This window comes from Phoxinus phoxinus, assembly GCF_949152265.1.
Source record: "Phoxinus phoxinus genome assembly, chromosome: 15".
Lineage (NCBI taxonomy): Eukaryota > Metazoa > Chordata > Actinopteri > Cypriniformes > Leuciscidae > Phoxinus > Phoxinus phoxinus.
The window spans coordinates 15,743,259-15,762,265 of record NC_136890.1 but is presented as its reverse complement, the minus strand read 5'-3'; the positions used below and the strand labels follow the sequence as shown (position 1 = coordinate 15,762,265).

The window sequence follows — 19,007 nt, the reverse complement described above, 5'->3', positions numbered from 1 at the left end:
GAAAGCGTGGATAAACTTTATTTTTAACGAAGTTCCAGTCCAGTCCGTGTCAGCAAGACACTTTTCAGAGAGACTGAAATACTAGATATGCAGTGACGACTACATAATATCGCAACACACAAGTGTGAGTAACAATTTTTGCCATGTGTCACTATATCTTTGTCTGATACAGATCATTTGATATGTGCTGAGCATTTATACTGTAGCGCTGCATGCAGGACTTCAAACTGAATAGTTGTGATGGTTGTGATTTGCTCTTCTTTTCTTTTCTTCTGCATTTATGTTGTTAATGTGTTGGCTTATCGGATTTGGAAGAAAGCACGTAGAGAACGCTGATTTTATTTATTTTTTTGATCTAAGCCATTTGCTGTAAGCCTGAATAAAAGCTTAAGTGAGAGACATCTGTTTTGTCATCAGTAAGATATTACAACATGTTTCATTTGATAAAACACACTGCAGATGACGTCACTTTATCGAAAAGGATGAACTATGAATAGCCTATAAGACTTGACAGTGTGACAAACAATGGTAGGCCTACATTTATTCATAATTCATTTTTAACGAAAAGTCATCCTTTGTCAATTATAACTGTGGTAACTTAAACTATTTACTATAATTTTTACATTGTTGGCAAATGTTTCAACTATGTAAAAAGGGCTGTGTTAAAAATTTCCCCTCATACCCTCATTCACTATTCCCACATTGCTAAAACTTGAAGGAGTTGATGAAAACGGTTCGGAAAATGAATGGATGGATGATTCAGCTGCAGGCGCCATCTTCTGGCGAGATGCTGGAATTCATGCATTATGGGTATTCTGAAGCCATTGAGTGTACGGCCCCGTCCCAAATGGCACACTCCGGACTTGTGGACTTCCTCAGAGTCCACACTTTGGTGACGTCATGTAGTGCAGACCTATAGGGCCCTTTGCGCGAGTGCACGAGGGCGCATTGAGAGGTATTTTTGGGACAGACTCAATCGCCACGCCGGAAATAGGAAGACGGTCCGGTTGTTGTTTAAATATTATATTTCTACATTTACATATGACTCAGTAAAGCCCTGACATTCAGTTCTATTTATTTAATTAATCATAATGCGATCGTAGCCTATTATTCAGTGCACTATTTATGTTTATATTAAATATAAATATATATGTATGTTTGAGACATCAACCACTGGTTTGTATAAACTGTAGGTAATAACTGGTAAAATGTACACATAGGTCATAAAAATCATAATGATATTTACACTTAAATATTTTCTTCTCATGTTAACGTGAGCGAAAGCTCCTCCCATTCGTTGTCTGATTGGCCTTTCGCAAATTTGCAAGGATTTCTGGGTAGTTAAAGTGCGTGAAGCCTGCATCTATGCGGGCTTCGCGGAAGACCGCTTCAAGGGTACAAAGGGGGCGCTGCTGAGCACACTTCAGAGCGTTAAAATGATGAATGGGACGGTCTACGGACTCGTAGACTCAGCGAGCACGCGCAATTTAAGTCCACGAGACCGAAAGTCCACATGAAGTGCGTCATTTGGGACAGGACCTACATCGGTTGTACACTCATTATTGCAATGCATTGTGGGATTGAATGAGTGCACTCGATAATATCCACTATGGTTAATGACACCAGTACAAATGGCTGTCCCTTAAAATAGTGCATTATTTACGGGTATAAGGGGCGATTTCAGACACAGCCAACGAGCCAAGACATTCATCGGATGTTTTCAAAACTATTTCACACGACGTGTAATGGCGGGAATTAATTATTTTATCATGCAAAACTGTTACCCAATCATAGCAGTGTGCGTTTACTTACAATCTTGAATGCAGCACAGCTATCTAAACCAAGTGTTTGAAAGAGAGGGTCGAAAACAGGATGGAAAAGAGCTTCTTACTTCTAAATTATGAGTTTTTTTAATACAGTAAAATTATAAGTGAACCTCACAAAACATTATAAAAAGTTCATGCATTTCATGACCCCTTTAAGACTTATTGGAAACACTCTGGAAAATATTCTGTAAGTTTGCTAAGACCTCCACAGTGGTTGAGAATCACTGGAGTGCATAAAAACAGTTTATACCAGATTAAACCAACTAAGACCAGCAAATTTAAGGCTGCTTTAAGCTTTTTTTTTCAAATGAGGTTTTAGGTAATGTGAAAAGAACATTTAATTCACATAATAATAAATAACACGATATGATTCCATTTGAGGTATTTTACATTTTGAGAGAGAGCGATACATGTCTTTTTAGCGTTATGAGCTGTGCCGTACAAGTATCTGCCTCATCAGAGCTTCGGTTCTCCCATAATCCCTCAGCTCACATATAAAGCTGTCACTGTGCTCGTGTTGGCAAAATCATAGCGTTTGAGCTTGGGTTATTTTTAGAGCTCTTATTATTTATTTACCCAGGGAACGGCAGAGAGCCAGAGTCACTTGACCCGAATTACTCCTTGCAATGGCTTCCTTCCTTAAAACACATCAAATGATGCTGACATTTACTGATCATGTTTGTCAGGGGGGTTTCTCTGAAATATTGCTGGGTTTTAAACAGATGTTTAATGGAAGAGTGCAGTTTGTAGAGTGGTGTTATGGGACATAGAGATAGAAGAATAGTATTCTGTCAGACAGATAAAAATAGCTAATGTTTAACAGCATGATCTGTAGGAAAAACACACACGTAATGGTGAGAGAGATGTGTTATCTGGTACTAGTACTATCTGGAAGTAGACATCATTAAGCAGCACCCCCCTCTGTCCACAAAACCCCCGTTACACACGGACACACACACATGCACAAACACAGACATTTGCCAAATGGAGGTGAAAGGTTAGGAGGCCCTCCCCACTCTCTGTGTGTCATAATAGTGGGCTCTTTTCAAGCCGTGTGTGTGTGTCACGGTAGGATGTTATTTATTGGACATGCTTCAAATCTCATGGAGCCTGCTTGTACTCTCAGTTAGCTACTCTCATTGATCTTATTTAATTCTGCAGTGTGTGTGTGTGTGTGTGTGTGTGTGTGTGTGTGTGTGTGTGTGTGTGTGTGTGTGTGTGTGTGTGTGTGTGTGTGTGTGTGTGTGTGTGTGTGTGTGTGTGTGTGTGTGTGTGTGTGTGTGTGTGTGTGTGTGTGAAAGAGGCGAGTCTCATTTTGCCAGGCCATTTCACAATTTCATTACCAGAGAGGCCTGGGGCAAGCACACTTATTCAGCATGATTTGACAGACCGTAGTTGGGGAAAAAATGTGTTGTCAGAGTTGTTTTTAAAGAGCCAGTGATGTAAAGAGCAATTCCTGGTGGTGCATTTGATTGGATGTAGTGTTAAACTGTTTATTTATTTATTTTACTACTACATTAGATATATTAGGGGAACATTCTGGGTTCAATATCAGCTAAGCATGTCTCTGACATGCTGTCAATTACCATGGAAAATAATTTTAACCTACGCCTCAAGCAAAAATGTTCACACTCAAGCACTCACAATGGAAGTCTATGGTCCAAACCTTTATGCTTGGATAAACTTTTAATAAGGAAAGACTTGAACTGACGTTCAAAAGTTTGGGGTCAGTCATTTTTTTATTCAGCATGGACGTATTCAATTGATCAAAAGAGACAAAGACATCATGTATAATGCTACAAAATATTTCTATTTCAAATAAATACTATTTTTTAAACGTTATATTCATTTAAAAAAAATCCTCTAAAAAAAATTATCAGTTTCCACAAAAATATTAAGTTAACTGTTTTTAACATTGATAATAAGAAATGTTTCTTGAGCACAAAATCAGCATATTGATTTCTGAAGAATCATTTGACACTGAAGACTGGAGCTTTGCCATCACGGGAATAAATTACACTTTATAATATATAAAAATTTACAACATATTTTAAATTGTAGTTTGCCCTTTAAACTTCCATAAGTGTATTTTGTTATTTCCAAAGTGTAAACTTGATTTTTTTATTTTTTCAAAGACATGAATTCCATGGAAGTGCAACAGCTTATTCTGTTTGGGCTTTGCGTTATTCTATTTTCATTGTTGGAAAAACACTGAGAAAATATCTGAAAACATTGTGTTATTTAATTTAAAATTCTTGTTTGTTTTTTTTAAACTGCTGTATAAAAGCAATCTCCCTCTGTTGGTCTGAGGACCACAGCAGAATATCTAGTAGATTTGATAACTGATAACCACAGCAGAATATCTAGCTTTGATAACTGATAACCACAGCAGAATATCTAGTAGCTTTGATAACTGATAACCACAGCAGAATATCTAGTAGCTTTGATAACTCAATTAACAGAGCTGCACTTACATGCATACAGACACTCATGTATTTTAAAGGTGCAGTATGTAATATTGATTGAAATAGGTTGAAATAGGTACTGCAGTCCAAATTCTAAATATTGGAGAGAGTTGTTTCCCTAACCCCATCCTCCTCCTCCGACTCGACGCTCATGTGGTTTGGGTGAGCTAAACCACCCATAGTTCACCCAAAACTGAAAATAAGCCCATGATTTACTCACCCTGAAGCCATCATAGGTGTATATGACATTCTTCTTTCAGACGAATACAATCGGAGTTATATGAAAAAAATGTCCTGGCTCTTCCAAGTTTTATAATGGGAACCATTTTTTACCATACGCATTGATTTACGCCTAAAGAGTAACAGTTGACGATGTATAACGTAGGATGTAGGAGTAGCGTAAGCTTTGACACCTCTCGCGGTTCAAACAAACCGGGCTGGGCAACCGCGTTCATCATTACGTTGTGCGTCAAGTTCAAGAGTTACCCTTTCGCCGTAAATCGATGCACATGTCTGTCTACCGGAAGCTAGTTATTTTATGCCGAATTCACACTGCACGATGTTCAAAGTAGTCGGCTCACTGTTCTTTTCGCACTGCACGACTATCTGTGGTATCAATCAGTTGCTGCTGTTCACACTGCACAATGGATCGGCGACAGGAGTTTTCACACTGCATGACTTTACAAAAGAAAGAATCGCCAACAACTTCTGTCTGGTCCGCAAACTACGTTTCACAAACAAACAGACGCGAGAAGTGATAAGGAAATAACGCAAGATCACATGTGTGTGAGATGGGAGTTCTCACGTGAGACTGGAATTGTTATTAAAAATGATAGCCCGCAAGAAGATTGTGATCAAAATTGTATGTGTGCTGATTTGCAGTAAAAAGGAGAAAAAGAAAAACAGATTATGCAGGAGGAAATGGTTGGGGAGACGAGAGGAGCAAGGACTGTGTGTTCTGCAAAGAGAGTTGGGGTAAATAAATAATTTTGCAATGTTCTGCTGTTGCTGCTGGTCAAGCAAATGTTTGTGCTTTGTTTCTGTTTGATATAATTGTAAATATATATATATTAAAATACTGATATGTGGTCTATAACTCCTCCCCGCTGCTATCTCGCTCTCTCATTGGCTCTCGGTCATCTCCGATGTAGTTTTCAGTCAGAACACTTTCACACAGAAGGATTTTGAATCGCTGACAGGTCCAGATATTTAGCATGCCAAATATCTCACGGCCGTCATCGACTCGTCGGCAATTCTCTCAGATCGCGTCTCTGCTCATTCACACTGCGTGATTGTCACTCACGTGAACGAGCACCGATTTGCCTGTGATTTTGGGCATTTGTCGACGATTTCTCAAAACCTGTCGGCGAGCGAAAATCGGGCCTAAATCGTGCAGTCAGAACTCGCCATTAGTCGATAAAGTTTTAAATATGGATATTTTTCTTACACCAACACATCGCTTCGCTTCAGAAGGCCTTTATTAACCCCTCGGAGCCGTTTGGGACACTTTTATGATGGATATGATGTACTTGTATGGACTTAAAAAAAATGGTGCCCATTCAACTCCCATTTTAAAGCTTGGAAGAGCCAGGACATTTTTTTTTATATAACTTTGTATTCGTCTGAAAGAAAAAGGTCATATACACCTATGATGGCTTCAGGGTGAGTAAATCATGGGCTAATTTCCATTTTTGGGTGAACTATCCCTTTAAGCCGCAGTCACACTAGACTTTGAGCACGCAAAATTTCTACAGACACTACTGTCGTGAAATGACGTCACATAAATTAAACATACAACAAACAATAATAAATCCAAAAAGTAAACAATTTACTTCATTTCACTGCAAAAAATGAGCGTTCTTTTAATTCAGCTAAGAGGTCAAGCTGTGGCTCATCGATCTTTTGTTGGTCACATGTCTTTACATGATACGAATTCGAAGATCAGAGTTCACCAAACTTGAACTTTGAAACGCCCCGAAATGTGAAATGCGTTAATAGTGTTGACATAGAAACACATAAATCAGAGTCTAAGGGCGTGAACAGCTCCTGGTAAAACGTCACGGGTTGCCATCTTGTAATTATGGTTAAGACATGGCGTGAACCAGGGGCTGAGCTATGGGCTGAGCCAGACATTGTAAACACTCGAAGCTTAGCCCAAATGTGGTTCGTCCAGTAGATTTTAATTTGGCTTTACCGGCTTTACTGACTTAAAAACTTTGTTGTAATATGCTGGAGTAAAGTTCATAGAATGATCAGGGTTTCTCACAGGATTTTGTAAAACTATGTTGGGGTGACCATTTTTTTGGTCCTAAAACTTCTACAGAAGATATATGTACATGTTTTAATATTTAGAACACTTCTATTATTGATTGCTATCAGAATGTGAAGAGAGTTTCATAAGTGTTTATAAAACAATTTGTACCTTTAATATGCCTCTGGTCATAGATTGTATGTAGCCCCGCCCCTTTTCAGTGCTGCACTCCTTGTGTTCTGTCTTCCGGTTTGTATTTCCACAGCATGAAGGTAAGGTAAGATCTTACCTTTATGAATGAAATGCTCGTTTTGAAATCTTCCTGGTCTACTGACATTTGTTATGACATCCGCTTAAATGCTCATGATAACTTTCGTGAACTTAAAGGGGTGGTAAAAGGCCCCTTTCACAAGATGTAAAATAAATCGCGGATGTCCCCAGAGTGTGTGTGTGAAGTTTTAGCACAAAATACCCCACAGATATTTTTATATAGCATGTTAAAGTTGTCACTATTTGAGGGTTTGCAAAAATGCACCGTTTTGTGTCTGGCCCTTTTAATGCAAATGAGCTGCTGCAAAGGGCGGGGTTTCGAGAGCTCATGTGTGTTAGCAGCTGAGATTACCTCATGCAGACACACTAAAATGACAGAAACTGTTCTGCCTTTAATGTTAAAACGGAGTCAGACAAAGATGGAGAGACTCGAGAAGAAGGGACAACATGTAGAAAGCAACAGGACGTCTCTGAATGGTTAGTTGATGAATTTATGTTGCTGATGTGGAGTTTACATCTTCAATTAGCATATTCTGTCATGGTAATCTATAAATCGCTCGTATAGGAACTGTTGTGAGATGCACACACAGTGACGTTCTATTGCATGTGAAAAGATGGATGCTAAAGTTTGAGCTGACTCACATGTGCTCTTATACAACAACTTTTCCTCTTCTCAACATGGACTGTGTGTTCCCGGGGGCGGGGTTTATGTACATTTTAGGCTTGCTAATAGGCCCTATGCACAGCTGCACTACTTCCTGAACTTGTGCAGGCTCCTTTGTTTCCTGTCTGATTGGCCAAACTGATTAATCCAGGTGTGTCTGATTATTGTTGTTGGTCAGACACTGATTAATCAGTTTGGCCAATCCTGGCAGACAGGAAACAAAGGAGCCTGCACAAGTTCAGGAAATAGTGCAGCTGTGCATAGGGCCTATGTCACTAACCCCGGAGGAATGTCGTGTAGTCTCTACCAGCTGTTTGTTGTAGTCCTTTTCTTTAAAAGCAAATATCTTCCTTTGCTTTGAACTTTGAGTGTTGTAACTTTGCAGATGTTGTTTATGCTCAAACAGCAACATTACACACTAACTAAAGTTAGAAAAGTGAAATCATACTCAACCACCCCTTTAATACGTGAATCCACTTTACCAGCCGATTACTGTTCCACAGAGATGCCATAGAAATATACAGAGCTACTGCAGAAAACGGAACTTCAAACACAAAATTTGAAAGGTTCTGTGCGCTTTTTTTTTTTTTTTTTTTGGCGTGTAAGGTCTATAGAGAGTTTTAGGTGGATGCCGAGGCTTTTTAGGTCGGGTAGAATCTGCGATCTCTGACCCAGTTCATTTGCTGGCTTTCATGGCTGCAATGCGCTGTGTTTTCCACCATCATGGGAAAATTGTAAATTGGCAGTGAGCGAGATCATACAGACCAAAACAGGAACAGACATTCTGACACGGAAGGCACATTTCAAAGTAGAATAATTGAATTAGAATTAACAGTAGAATTGTTTTTCGGAGAAACAAGTATATGAACTTAGCATGCTTACTACATATCTGCAAACATATTATGGTAGTCAAAAAAATGACACACAGCATCTAAAATTGGTTGTAATTCTGCTCACAGATCTGTTGCAATAATGTTCCTCTAAGTTCCTCGAAGCTGTGTGTCTCAATACTGTGTAATCAGGGGAAAGGTCACGTCAGCTGTATGTTGCCAGTGGGAAATGTCAAGGGGTTTTCATAGTCTAATATGGATGAACCGCCTCTGCTTCTCCTGCTTGATTTCTCACTACTTCCTCTTTTGAATTGTTTCTTTTTTTTTTACTAGTTGAATGTGTCTACACATGCATGCGTTTATGTTTGTGAAGTGAGAGAAAATACTCTGTACTCTTATCACAAAACACGCACAGCCTTGTCAAATGTTCACATAAATTTGAGAGCAGGCTGGAGCTGCATGACACTCATCTCTGTTCACAGAGAAACCAGGATTATTGCTTCCTCGTTATGAGTAGAGGAATTCATTAACAGCACCTACTAATCTCTGTGTGTGCTGAATTCATTTCCGATTTATGTTCTGAAATGAATTATCTCTATTTATGGCCGAGTACAGCAGAGCAAATGAATTCTGCGGTTAGTCAGAGTACTAGTTCTACTAGTGCTGAAGACACCATGAAATCGTATTTACTTTCTTAATATATCATGTTCCTGGTGTTACTGTGCTCTAGCCTCTATTATAATGAATATTAAATTTAATTACAAATGTTCGGCAGCGGCAATTCTGAGATATTTTCAAAGTCTCACAGTTAGTTGTAATGCAAGTATTTTATTCACTATAAATAACTATATAGTAGCTATTTAAAAAAAGTTATTGTTGGGGGGGAATCTAACTACACTGTGCTGTATTTATTTGATTCACTAAAAATATCATTAGTAATTTGCTCTGTAATTGAACTATGCTGGTTGTTCTTTGTATTTTTGATTTACTAAAAAGAAACAACTCAAGTTCAAAACCCATCAGTTAGAGACTATACTTTCTGCTCTTAGACAAACACATTCTAGAATAGATTGCATCTTATGTTCTTGTGAATTTAGGATATGTTTTGAGAGCATCACACAACCCTTCCTGCTGTACTATCTGATCATAACCGATTGTTGACCAAGATTACTTACTGCTCACATGAATGATCTCCCAGATGGTAATTTAATATATCTATAATATAGTGACAAGATATCAGGTGGCCGTATTCTCAAAACATCTTAAAGCTATAAGTAGCTTCTAACTTGCCGATTTAGGAAAAACTCTTTAAAATTAGAGATGCATCATTAAATGGTTGCAAGAGAAGTACAAAGAACTATAATTGACAGCATATACAAACAAAAATCTACTTTCTTCAATGCAAAATTGTATTTTCATAAAAAAGAACATATAAAATAAGAACAAATAAACAAATTTCAAACAACAGCACAAATAAATGCAATAGAATAAAGAGATATATGAAATAACAGTTTGTTTAAGTTAAGTTTTTTAAGTTTATTAAGTTTTCAGGTGGGTATACAGTATATTCAGATAAGAAATAGCCTACTACAGAAATGTGTAAAATAACACTGGATAGTATTCATTGTAAAAATGAATTTAGTTATTCAGTCTTTTTTGTGTGCGTTTAACGGAGCAAAGAGGAGGTGGCTGAGTGTCATTTTGCCAGAGAGAAGAGAGCGAGAACGTTACTGCCTGTGCCGCTGACAACAAAACGGATTGGCTCGGAACCCTGGCCGTTCGATCGGTGCATCTATTAAACAGATGCTAGAACAATTCTTCCTACCATATTGGTGAGAACACAAGTAGCACGTTGATCTGCCGGTTGTGGGTCTTTTTATGCAACGAACTTGGACGTTTTTTTGCATGATTTTAATATAATAGCCAAACGAATTCACAATGTTGTTGCCAATGGAATATAAAACCGATAATATGAAATAAATATTTATTTATTTATTTGTAGTTCTAAACCGAATCCTTCTCCAGTGCGTTGTGGGTAATATTTGCTGTCAGATTGTGCACAGATCCACACTTTGAAAATCTGCCAGAAATATTAGAGCTTCCGGGGACTTTTTGGAATAAGCTTTTCAGGATACCATGCTTTGTGACACACTTATTAATCTCACATATGGATAACATGCACATTGGGATGCAGGGTTGGTGTTTGATTCACTTCATTGATCGCACTATAATGATTAAATTAATAATTAAAATATAGCAAATAAGTTTCAAGATAAGTATTAATATCCAAAGTATTGTATCTAACAGATACAATACAGAGAAAGAAAGGCCCAAAAGAAGTAAGATGTTTACATATAACAGGAAGGGACTAGGCAAAGCATATTGAAGTTATTTGTACATCTCTTGCAACCATTTAATGATGTACTCAAGATAATTTAGCCTAGCTGGTCTTATTATGTCACCATGGCCCTTGTAAGGCACACAGAATAACTCAATATGCAATTGTGAAACAGACATATTTTGATACCAAGGTACATCACATAATCAATTTAGATGGAAAATAGCCTACATCCACTCGATATACAGCACAGAAGAGACCCAAAAGATCTTACATTTTAGAATAATCAAACATGTCAGAGAATATGGTAGCATAAAAAGGATCAAAAGAATACATTTTATTATTTAGAACAGGAGAGAGGCCGCACTATGCATAAATAGTCTTTTTATTTGCATTTTATTATGAAATATTTGCATACACCAATTTGATTCACTAAAAATAATAGGTTCAACAGTCATGTGTTCAAGAATTGAACTACATTGGTTTTCTGTGTCTTTGATTCACTAAAACTTTTTTTAGAAAAATACTGGTTGCGCTGAATGTTTTGTACTGCAAATTCAGCAGCGATGTTGCTGTTGAATAAGTAGTGTGAGAAACCGTATTTTAGCACTGTGTTGGTTCCGAAATTGTTGCGAATTCCATTTCATGTTGTCTTTCGAATTGTGGCTTTATCTTGTTTTGTTTTTTTCTCTCTGTGCATGTGTGTTTTGCAGGAAGATTGATCCCGGCCCTAAACCAGTAACTAATTAACCAAGGAGCCCCAGCGGAGCTGAAGTGTCAATCCGCCACACACACACACACACACACACACACACACGCACACACACTCAATGTACTCATTTAAACACACACACACACAAATATGAAGCCAATAACCCCAACAACTCCCCAGAGAGGTCAGTGTTTACTATCTCAGAGCCGAGATGTTTCAGGGCCAATCCCCTCGATGCTCAAGCAGGGCCCCTGGTCTTTACACAGGGTTATGTAAAGAGACCGAGGCCATTGAACCCCAATGAACTTGATCTAATCTTCTATCAGCGCAAACATTCTTGAGCTGAAACATCTCACAGTGTCCCGAATGTTCCCTGCTGTACGATTATAGGTTATTGAGTTTTTACGGCTGTAATCTGTGACAAGGATTTCTGGTTGCAAGACAGGGGTTACTGTAGGATAACAGTTGTCAATGAAACAATAGGTTGCTAAAGGACTTAAAGGCTTTGCATTCTGATGGATACGTCAATACATAATGTATTTCATTATGAAGTAAAACATATTCAGAGTAAGAGGCTTTGGGGGGATTTTGTCATTGAGCAGATATTTATTCTCCTCTGTTATTAGTCTAAAAGGATCTCTGTTGTGAGGTTAGACAAAGCTTTTACCTCTCTGCTGCTGACAGCAATCTCAACAGCGCATTTGTCCATAATACATTGTCTGTTTTGACCAAAGCCCTTACATGCAGAAAGCTAAAAATGATTAAATATGTGGTCAGGATCACTTAGGAGGCTTTTTGCTACAGCAGTGTGATGCAGAGCTCTATGAAGACTGCACATTTCCCATATTTTTACACTGCCATTTAAAAGTGTGGGGTTGTTAAGATTTCTAATGTTTTTGAAAGTAGTGACTTAAGAACTCAAATACAGTACAAACAGTAATATTGTGAAATATTATTACAATTTAAAATAACTGTTTTCTGTTTTAATATATTTTAATTGTAATTTATTCCTGTGATGGCTCAGCATCATTACTCCTGTCTTCAGTGTCACATGATCCTTTAGAAATCATTATAATACTGATTTGCTGCTACAGTTATTATAATTAATTGATTGCTTGAAAATGAATATCTCGATTGGTTGTTCAAATCCCTAACTGTAATAATAGTGATGCTTACATTAAGAATGCAGGTTTAAGTTTACTACAGTTCACTGCTCTTAAATGTTGTGTATGGTATCTCAGTGCTAGTTTGTATTAGGAACCATTTCCTCTTTCACATACAGTATGTCCTTCAGGCTGAATTGTTTCCTTGTAAAAACACACGTGTGTCTTTGAATAAGGTGTATTTGAGGATGGTGGGGGGTTATTTGGTGGACTTTCACTGAACATTCAGGACTTTATTAGTATTATTATTAGGTGTGCGTAGAGAATTGCTTATTTTTCACTTGATCTTTTTTATAAACAATGTTTATTTTTAAACTATTCTCTCTGATCTGATGTAATCAGCCTGGCCTTCTTTATATTAGCGCTGTTTTGGACTGATTGTTTGAATGAATTCGATTACTGGATAAAAAAGGTCTGATAACCTCCTGACTTCAACTGTGTTACGTAAATTACGTTAATGACGCAGCTTCACATACTTTTGTAATTTATTTGCTTTAATTGCGTTAAAGTATTATAATGCGTTAAGGATTTTGAAATTAACTGCATGCGTTAACGCTGACAGCAGTTTATTATTTACTTATAATGATTACTATCATAAATAATAAACTCATTGAATTTAATTTCATATTTGTTTCAGATAGTTAAATAAAATAGTAAAATAGTCCAACAGATCTTGCTGTGCTACCGAAATGGATCAGGAGGAAATGTTGCAGTGCAGTCCCTAATGAAACGTGTCCATCTGACTAACAGGGAACCATATGGGAACATTCTGTTCACGTCCCAAATGTCCTCTTTGTAACGTTGCTGTATGTGTGACCATAGAATAACCAATATGGAACGTTCCACCAAGTCATATTGGGAACATTGTTAAATGATCAACAGTGGACCATGTGGGAACATTCTGTTAACGTTCCAAAAATGCACTTTGTAACGTTCTTATGTGACCAAAATGTAACGTCCCCCTAAAGTCATATTGGGAACTTTGAACTGCAGCACTTTTAGAACCAAAAGAGGACGTTTTAGGAACATCTCTAATCTTCTGTAAAGGTTTGGGATTTTTGTCACCTTTTAGAGAACTTTTAGGGAACGTTGCGCAAGGTTGCGAGAACGTCCCCTTCTATTTGGGATCCAAGCCAGTTGAAGCCACTGACATCCTCATCACTATGTTTTACTGTCCTGGAAAGTATGTCTGATGAATGCATAGGGTGGGGGCCGTGTGTGTGTGTGTGTGTGTGTGTGTGTGTGTGTGTGTGTGTGTGTGTGTGTGTGTGTGTGTGTGTGTGTGTGTGTGTGTGTTCGCAGACATGTGGGTGATAATCCGCTTGAGTAATGGCCGCTCCTGACAGCGTATGATGACACGTAGAGAAAGAAAGCAGAGATGGGGGAGGTGAGAGGATGGGTGGGGTCTTCAATCTTGTACACATTGATCTTCGATTCAACAATCTACTACTGAAAAATACTATTTTGATTATGTGACTTATGTGCTGAAGTGTGATGTTTTATGTATTTCATATGGTGGTCAAATAAGCTTATTTTGATTAGAACACAATTAAAATACTCACCGTCAAGTTGTTCCAAACCTGTATGAATTTATTTTTTCTGTGAAACACACACACACACACACACCGCCTCTCATCACCGGAGAGTGCTGGCAGAGGCGTTCTTCCTTCATATAAATTAGGAATATCCTTGAAAAAATGTGCAATAATGAAAGTAAATGTGGGCTGGGAATGTCAAGCTCCAAAATGTCAAAAAGACACTATAAAAGTGACAAAAAAAACATTTGCCCTAGTTATTCTTAGCGTGTTCAAGCAATGTTAGAGTAGTAGCGATGACTGATAAATCTGTAAATTATTCATTCAAATCAGTTTTAATGATTCAATGGATTGATCTGAAAGATTTGTTCAAATCAACCAGATTGATTTGTTCATAAATCAGTCTTATCTGGTTGTTGAGTTCAAGTCACTCACTCACCGATCCAGTTACAGCGGTTAACAGCTCACTGAATTTCAGTCGGTTCCTCTCACAAAGCTTCCATATAACTTCAGAAGACTGTCATTCTGAAGCTTTAGGCCTACAGCACCAGTCTTCATTTAATTTAATTATGTTTTAAGATTAGTCAGAATATTCCTCACCTTTTCTTTTACATTGAAGGAATAAATTCACACAGGAACTCGTCTGAAACAACTTGAGGGTGAATAAATGATAGAATTTTCATTTTTGGATGAACTATCCCTATAACATGGTGGTCATATGAGCACATCTTAAATCAGACCTAAGCAAAATAACACATGCTCATATGTCAAACATAAACCCTGTCTCCTTGTGTGTGTGTGTGTGTGTGTTGTCTGAGAGACACTCATTAATCTATTCTGCCATTATTAGGGTTGAATAGGGTCTGACTATGATTGATACTGAGAGAGCTGTTTCTAAGGGAAAGGTCCCTTTCACTGTGTTAATCACTGCTGACCTCTACCCCCATGTGTGTGTTGGTGTGTGTCTCTCTATGTGTGTGTCTATGTGTTTTGCTGCTGACCTATAACCCCTCTGAGGAAACACAGGAGAATAGCCATCTTATGTACACTAGACTGGCCAGCAAGTATTGAAGGGAAAGAGATTGAATAAATGAAGGTAAAAAAAACACAGAGAAGTGTGTGTGTGCGTTTGCTAAGGCACATTATGCAGGAAGAGCAGGCGTGGACAGGGATGAGAAGAGTTGCTACGTATTTTTCTTTGCCTTATCCACATGCTCCTAAGTCCCTAAGTCTCTTAGGGCTGGAAACCTTTACTGGAGGAACTTCACAGTCTTATAGATCATATGCACCAGAAAAACAAGTGCGCAGCCACTTTAGATTTTTGTGTTCGAACTTCTGTTTTTGTGGTAGCTCTGTGGCATCGCTGTTAAGGAGTAATTAGCTGATGAAGTGGATTTACTTATTGTAGAGTTAACTAAAGTTATCATGAGCATTGTAATGTTTGAAGCAGATGTCATAATGTCAGCAGACCTCGGAGATTTTAAAACAAGCAGTTTATTCATAAGTCCAGACGATCTTACCTTCATGCTGTTGAAATACAAACCAGAAGACGTAAACAAAAAAAGTGTGAGGAGAAAGCCCAACTTGCTGCCGCACAAATGTCCTGAACCAAAATGCCCTTAAACAGTGCCCATGAGGTAGCCATACCTCAGAATGAGCCCTTAGCCCTTCAGGAGGACAGAGGTCCATGTTATTATAAAATATAATAGCTTCCACTACCCAGTATGACAAGTACTTATGTGAAATAGGTTTACCCTTATGAGAATCAGCCCATGAAAACAAATAACTGATTACTCTTCCTTAGTGCTTTTGTTCTGTACACATAGTGACCCAATGCATCGACAGGGCATAAACAGTGAAGCCGCTCTTCCTCTGATGAGGAAAAAGGTGGTGGATGAATAGCCAGTAAATCCACCTGTTTACAGACGAGCTGACTCGCTAGGCACAAACGCTGGATTAGTTTTGAGAGTCACCCTCGGGTAACCATGGTGAACTGCATACAGTGGTTATGAACCGACAAAGCATGAAGTTCACTAACCCGCTTGGTGGTTGAAAGAGCATATAATAAAGCAACCTTTAGCAAAAGAAGCTTTTTAATCAGTTCTCTCTAGACTCAAAAGGGGACTAAGATGCATTAAGGACCACAGACAGATCCTACAGTGGAATCAGCGGCGGCTTTGAAACCTAGTTCAGATGCCGTGCACCACAAATAAACCTGCATACGGATCTGCCCTTGTCTTCTACAAAAAGCACAACATTCGCAGCCAGACAGAGAAAAATAATAATGTGTCTGTGTACGCACCATTGCTCAAATCAAGCGTATGCTTCCCTGGTGATTTATGAATGCTAAACGTTGTTGTGTTGTCTGGTCTGATCAGATCAGATCAGATCAGATCAAAATGTGGTGCTTCCTTAGGAACTGCACAAAAGTTTCAATGCCAGAAACCTTGTTAACAGTTCCAGGAAGTTTAAGTGTGCGATCTGTAGCGAGACGTGCCATTTCCCTTTTGCTATTGTTACGTTCCTCCCAGTCTAGGTTAGGAGAAACGTCATTAAGATAACTAAAAACAAAAATAAATAAAAAAAGAAACAAATGGCTCCCAGAGTTACACCAGAGACAACAGAAATGTGTTACACAAATTTATTGATGCAACACCATTTGGGAAGTTATAAGGCTTCAGGAGTGGGAGAAAAGCCCAAACAAAATACATTGAACAAAGTACCTCTAACTATAGGGACCAATTCTAATCTTACCCTCTGGAAAATTAAAAGGAAATAAACAACAAAATATCTTCCTGACTCCCTTTCTACTTTAAACAGGAGAAAAGAGTTCATAAAGTAAAAAAAAGTCACCCACTCCCTAGACTTCCCAGTTTAGTTATTTTTACAATATTTATAGGGGAAAGGAAAACAGAGGTTCAGTTTTAACAACTGAATTCACCACAGACCGAAAGGTCTCTATCTCAATATAGCAATGTCTTAGAAGATAACAACAAAGCAAAAACACAACCTGAAAGTTTGCTAGGTCAGTCACAACTGAACAGCCATAAAGCTTAGAATTAATCAATACATACAACCAGTAGTAAGCAGCCACAACAACAAACAAACAAAACAATGCTCCCCCTCTTTCCGAGATCAGTCAGGCTTTAAACCTTTTTCTTGAGGCCGCGTCCAACACCAGAGGAGCTGTCATCAATCAAGGAGATCACCTTCAGCTGGCTTTACCTGCACAGTCAAAAACATGGAAAGCAAAACCCACCACAACTGCCACCTAGTGGTCGGAAACACAGCATAGGCAAAGAAAATAATAATACAAAATAAAATTACACCGTAGGACGTAACACTATCCTGCCCTCGCACACTGTCCCTGATTTGAGAAAAGAGCGATCTCTTTAATGACGGAAAGCGCGCATGCAGAGTCATGTCACTATGACTTTGCGGTTGAGGTAGCATTTTGGACACAAGCACTGCGCCACCGTCCAGTGCTGAAACTCTCATTCGCAACAGTCCCAGTGGAATGACAGAAACTGTCAAGGCCATCAGCCCCAGAAAACTTAAACACAGTCCGATTGGGACTCGGTTTCATTTCTGAAAAAGGGATAGACAGCCGTGAAATTACCTTATGCGCTCCTCCTCCGATTCTTGATACAGGTCTGAGTTCAGTCTGAGACCCAGGTAGATTATATTGAGGACTCCCACATCACTGTTGTGATTGGTCTGTTAACTGATGTTTTTTTGTTCCTTCCAGGGTCTGTCACACCTGAGGCATTACACGCCACTGGTAAAATCCACCTGCATTTAGCGAGTTGGCCCTGTTCTCATTCCTCGGGAGAGAATAAGGGTGCTTTCACATCTGTAGTATGGTTCATTTGGTCTGGACTGAGGGTGAAAAAATATACTTTGTAGCATTTTTCAGGCGTTTTTGGTTCCTTTTCACACCACACTGATTTCTCTGGTACGAATCAGTTGATGAGTTGATTAAACGACCCAAAATGCAGTCACGCGACGACATCCACATCACTCTTTAGCCAGATGTGTCTTGAAAGTATTTCCATAACTGCACTTCGATTGGTCAGAATTAACGTGCGGGAAAATTCCAACAGAACTCCCTGAAGTAAACAAAGAGGAGGAAAATCCGGCAGACAACACGCCGCTTTTTACTATGGAGAGACGACTGCGTGGGCTGATTGTATCCCTGGTCATAGTTTATTATAGTTTGTCTACACCACTTTAGGCCAACAATAACGTTTGAGAATGAAGCGATGATGCGGCTTGAAAAATAATGTTTTAATGCACTGCACGCGGCGAAGGCGCATCTCAAGTCACTTCAGGAGGAGCCGTGCATTAATTTTGCTAATCAGTGACATAATGCACAGCGCAAATGCGCAATTCTTTTGCAGTTGGGTCTGTTCGAGGGCGGATCACGTTCTCACCACAAACGAACCGCTCCAGAGTTCATTTGAAAGCGTACCAAGACCTTCTCGAACGCTTTTTTGGTCCGCTTTTGGTGCGAACCTGAGTGCGATTGCTGCATTCACACCTGCCCAAACGAACCGCACCAAGGAGGACAACGAACTCTAGTACGATTCAACCGAACTAAATGAGGCAGGTGTGAAAGCACCCTAAAACAAGAACAGAGCTTACCGCAAATGCAACGCAATGAGTGCCTCCAACGTTTTATGTTTATCTTACACACGTATACAAACAAGCGTCTTGTGAGGACAAAAATGTTGATGACGTCCATTACAGGTGCCATCTAACACTCATGGCCGCTCTGCTAGTGATGTCATGGAATGTTTTTGGTCAATAAAATGGGTGTGTTTGTCACAACAAGTGCTTCATACTAGTCACGCTGATGGCGTTCCCAATAGCATCAATCCAAGATGCAGTGTTGAAGTTCCACTTTGAAAGGGACCTGAGCTAGTGCTCTGGTCCAACAGCACTCCTGCTTCC

At 38.8% G+C, this 19,007-nt stretch overlaps 1 long non-coding RNA gene across 1 annotated transcript in view; it reads left to right on the top strand.

The window, feature by feature from the left end:
- The window catches only part of LOC307012156, a 58,343-nt gene continuing 39,336 nt past the window's right edge, over positions 1-19,007 (top strand). Inside the window, exon 1 of the long non-coding RNA XR_013800576.1 lies at positions 1-124. This is a non-coding gene — a long non-coding RNA (uncharacterized lncRNA). The remainder of the gene's footprint in view (positions 125-19,007) is intronic.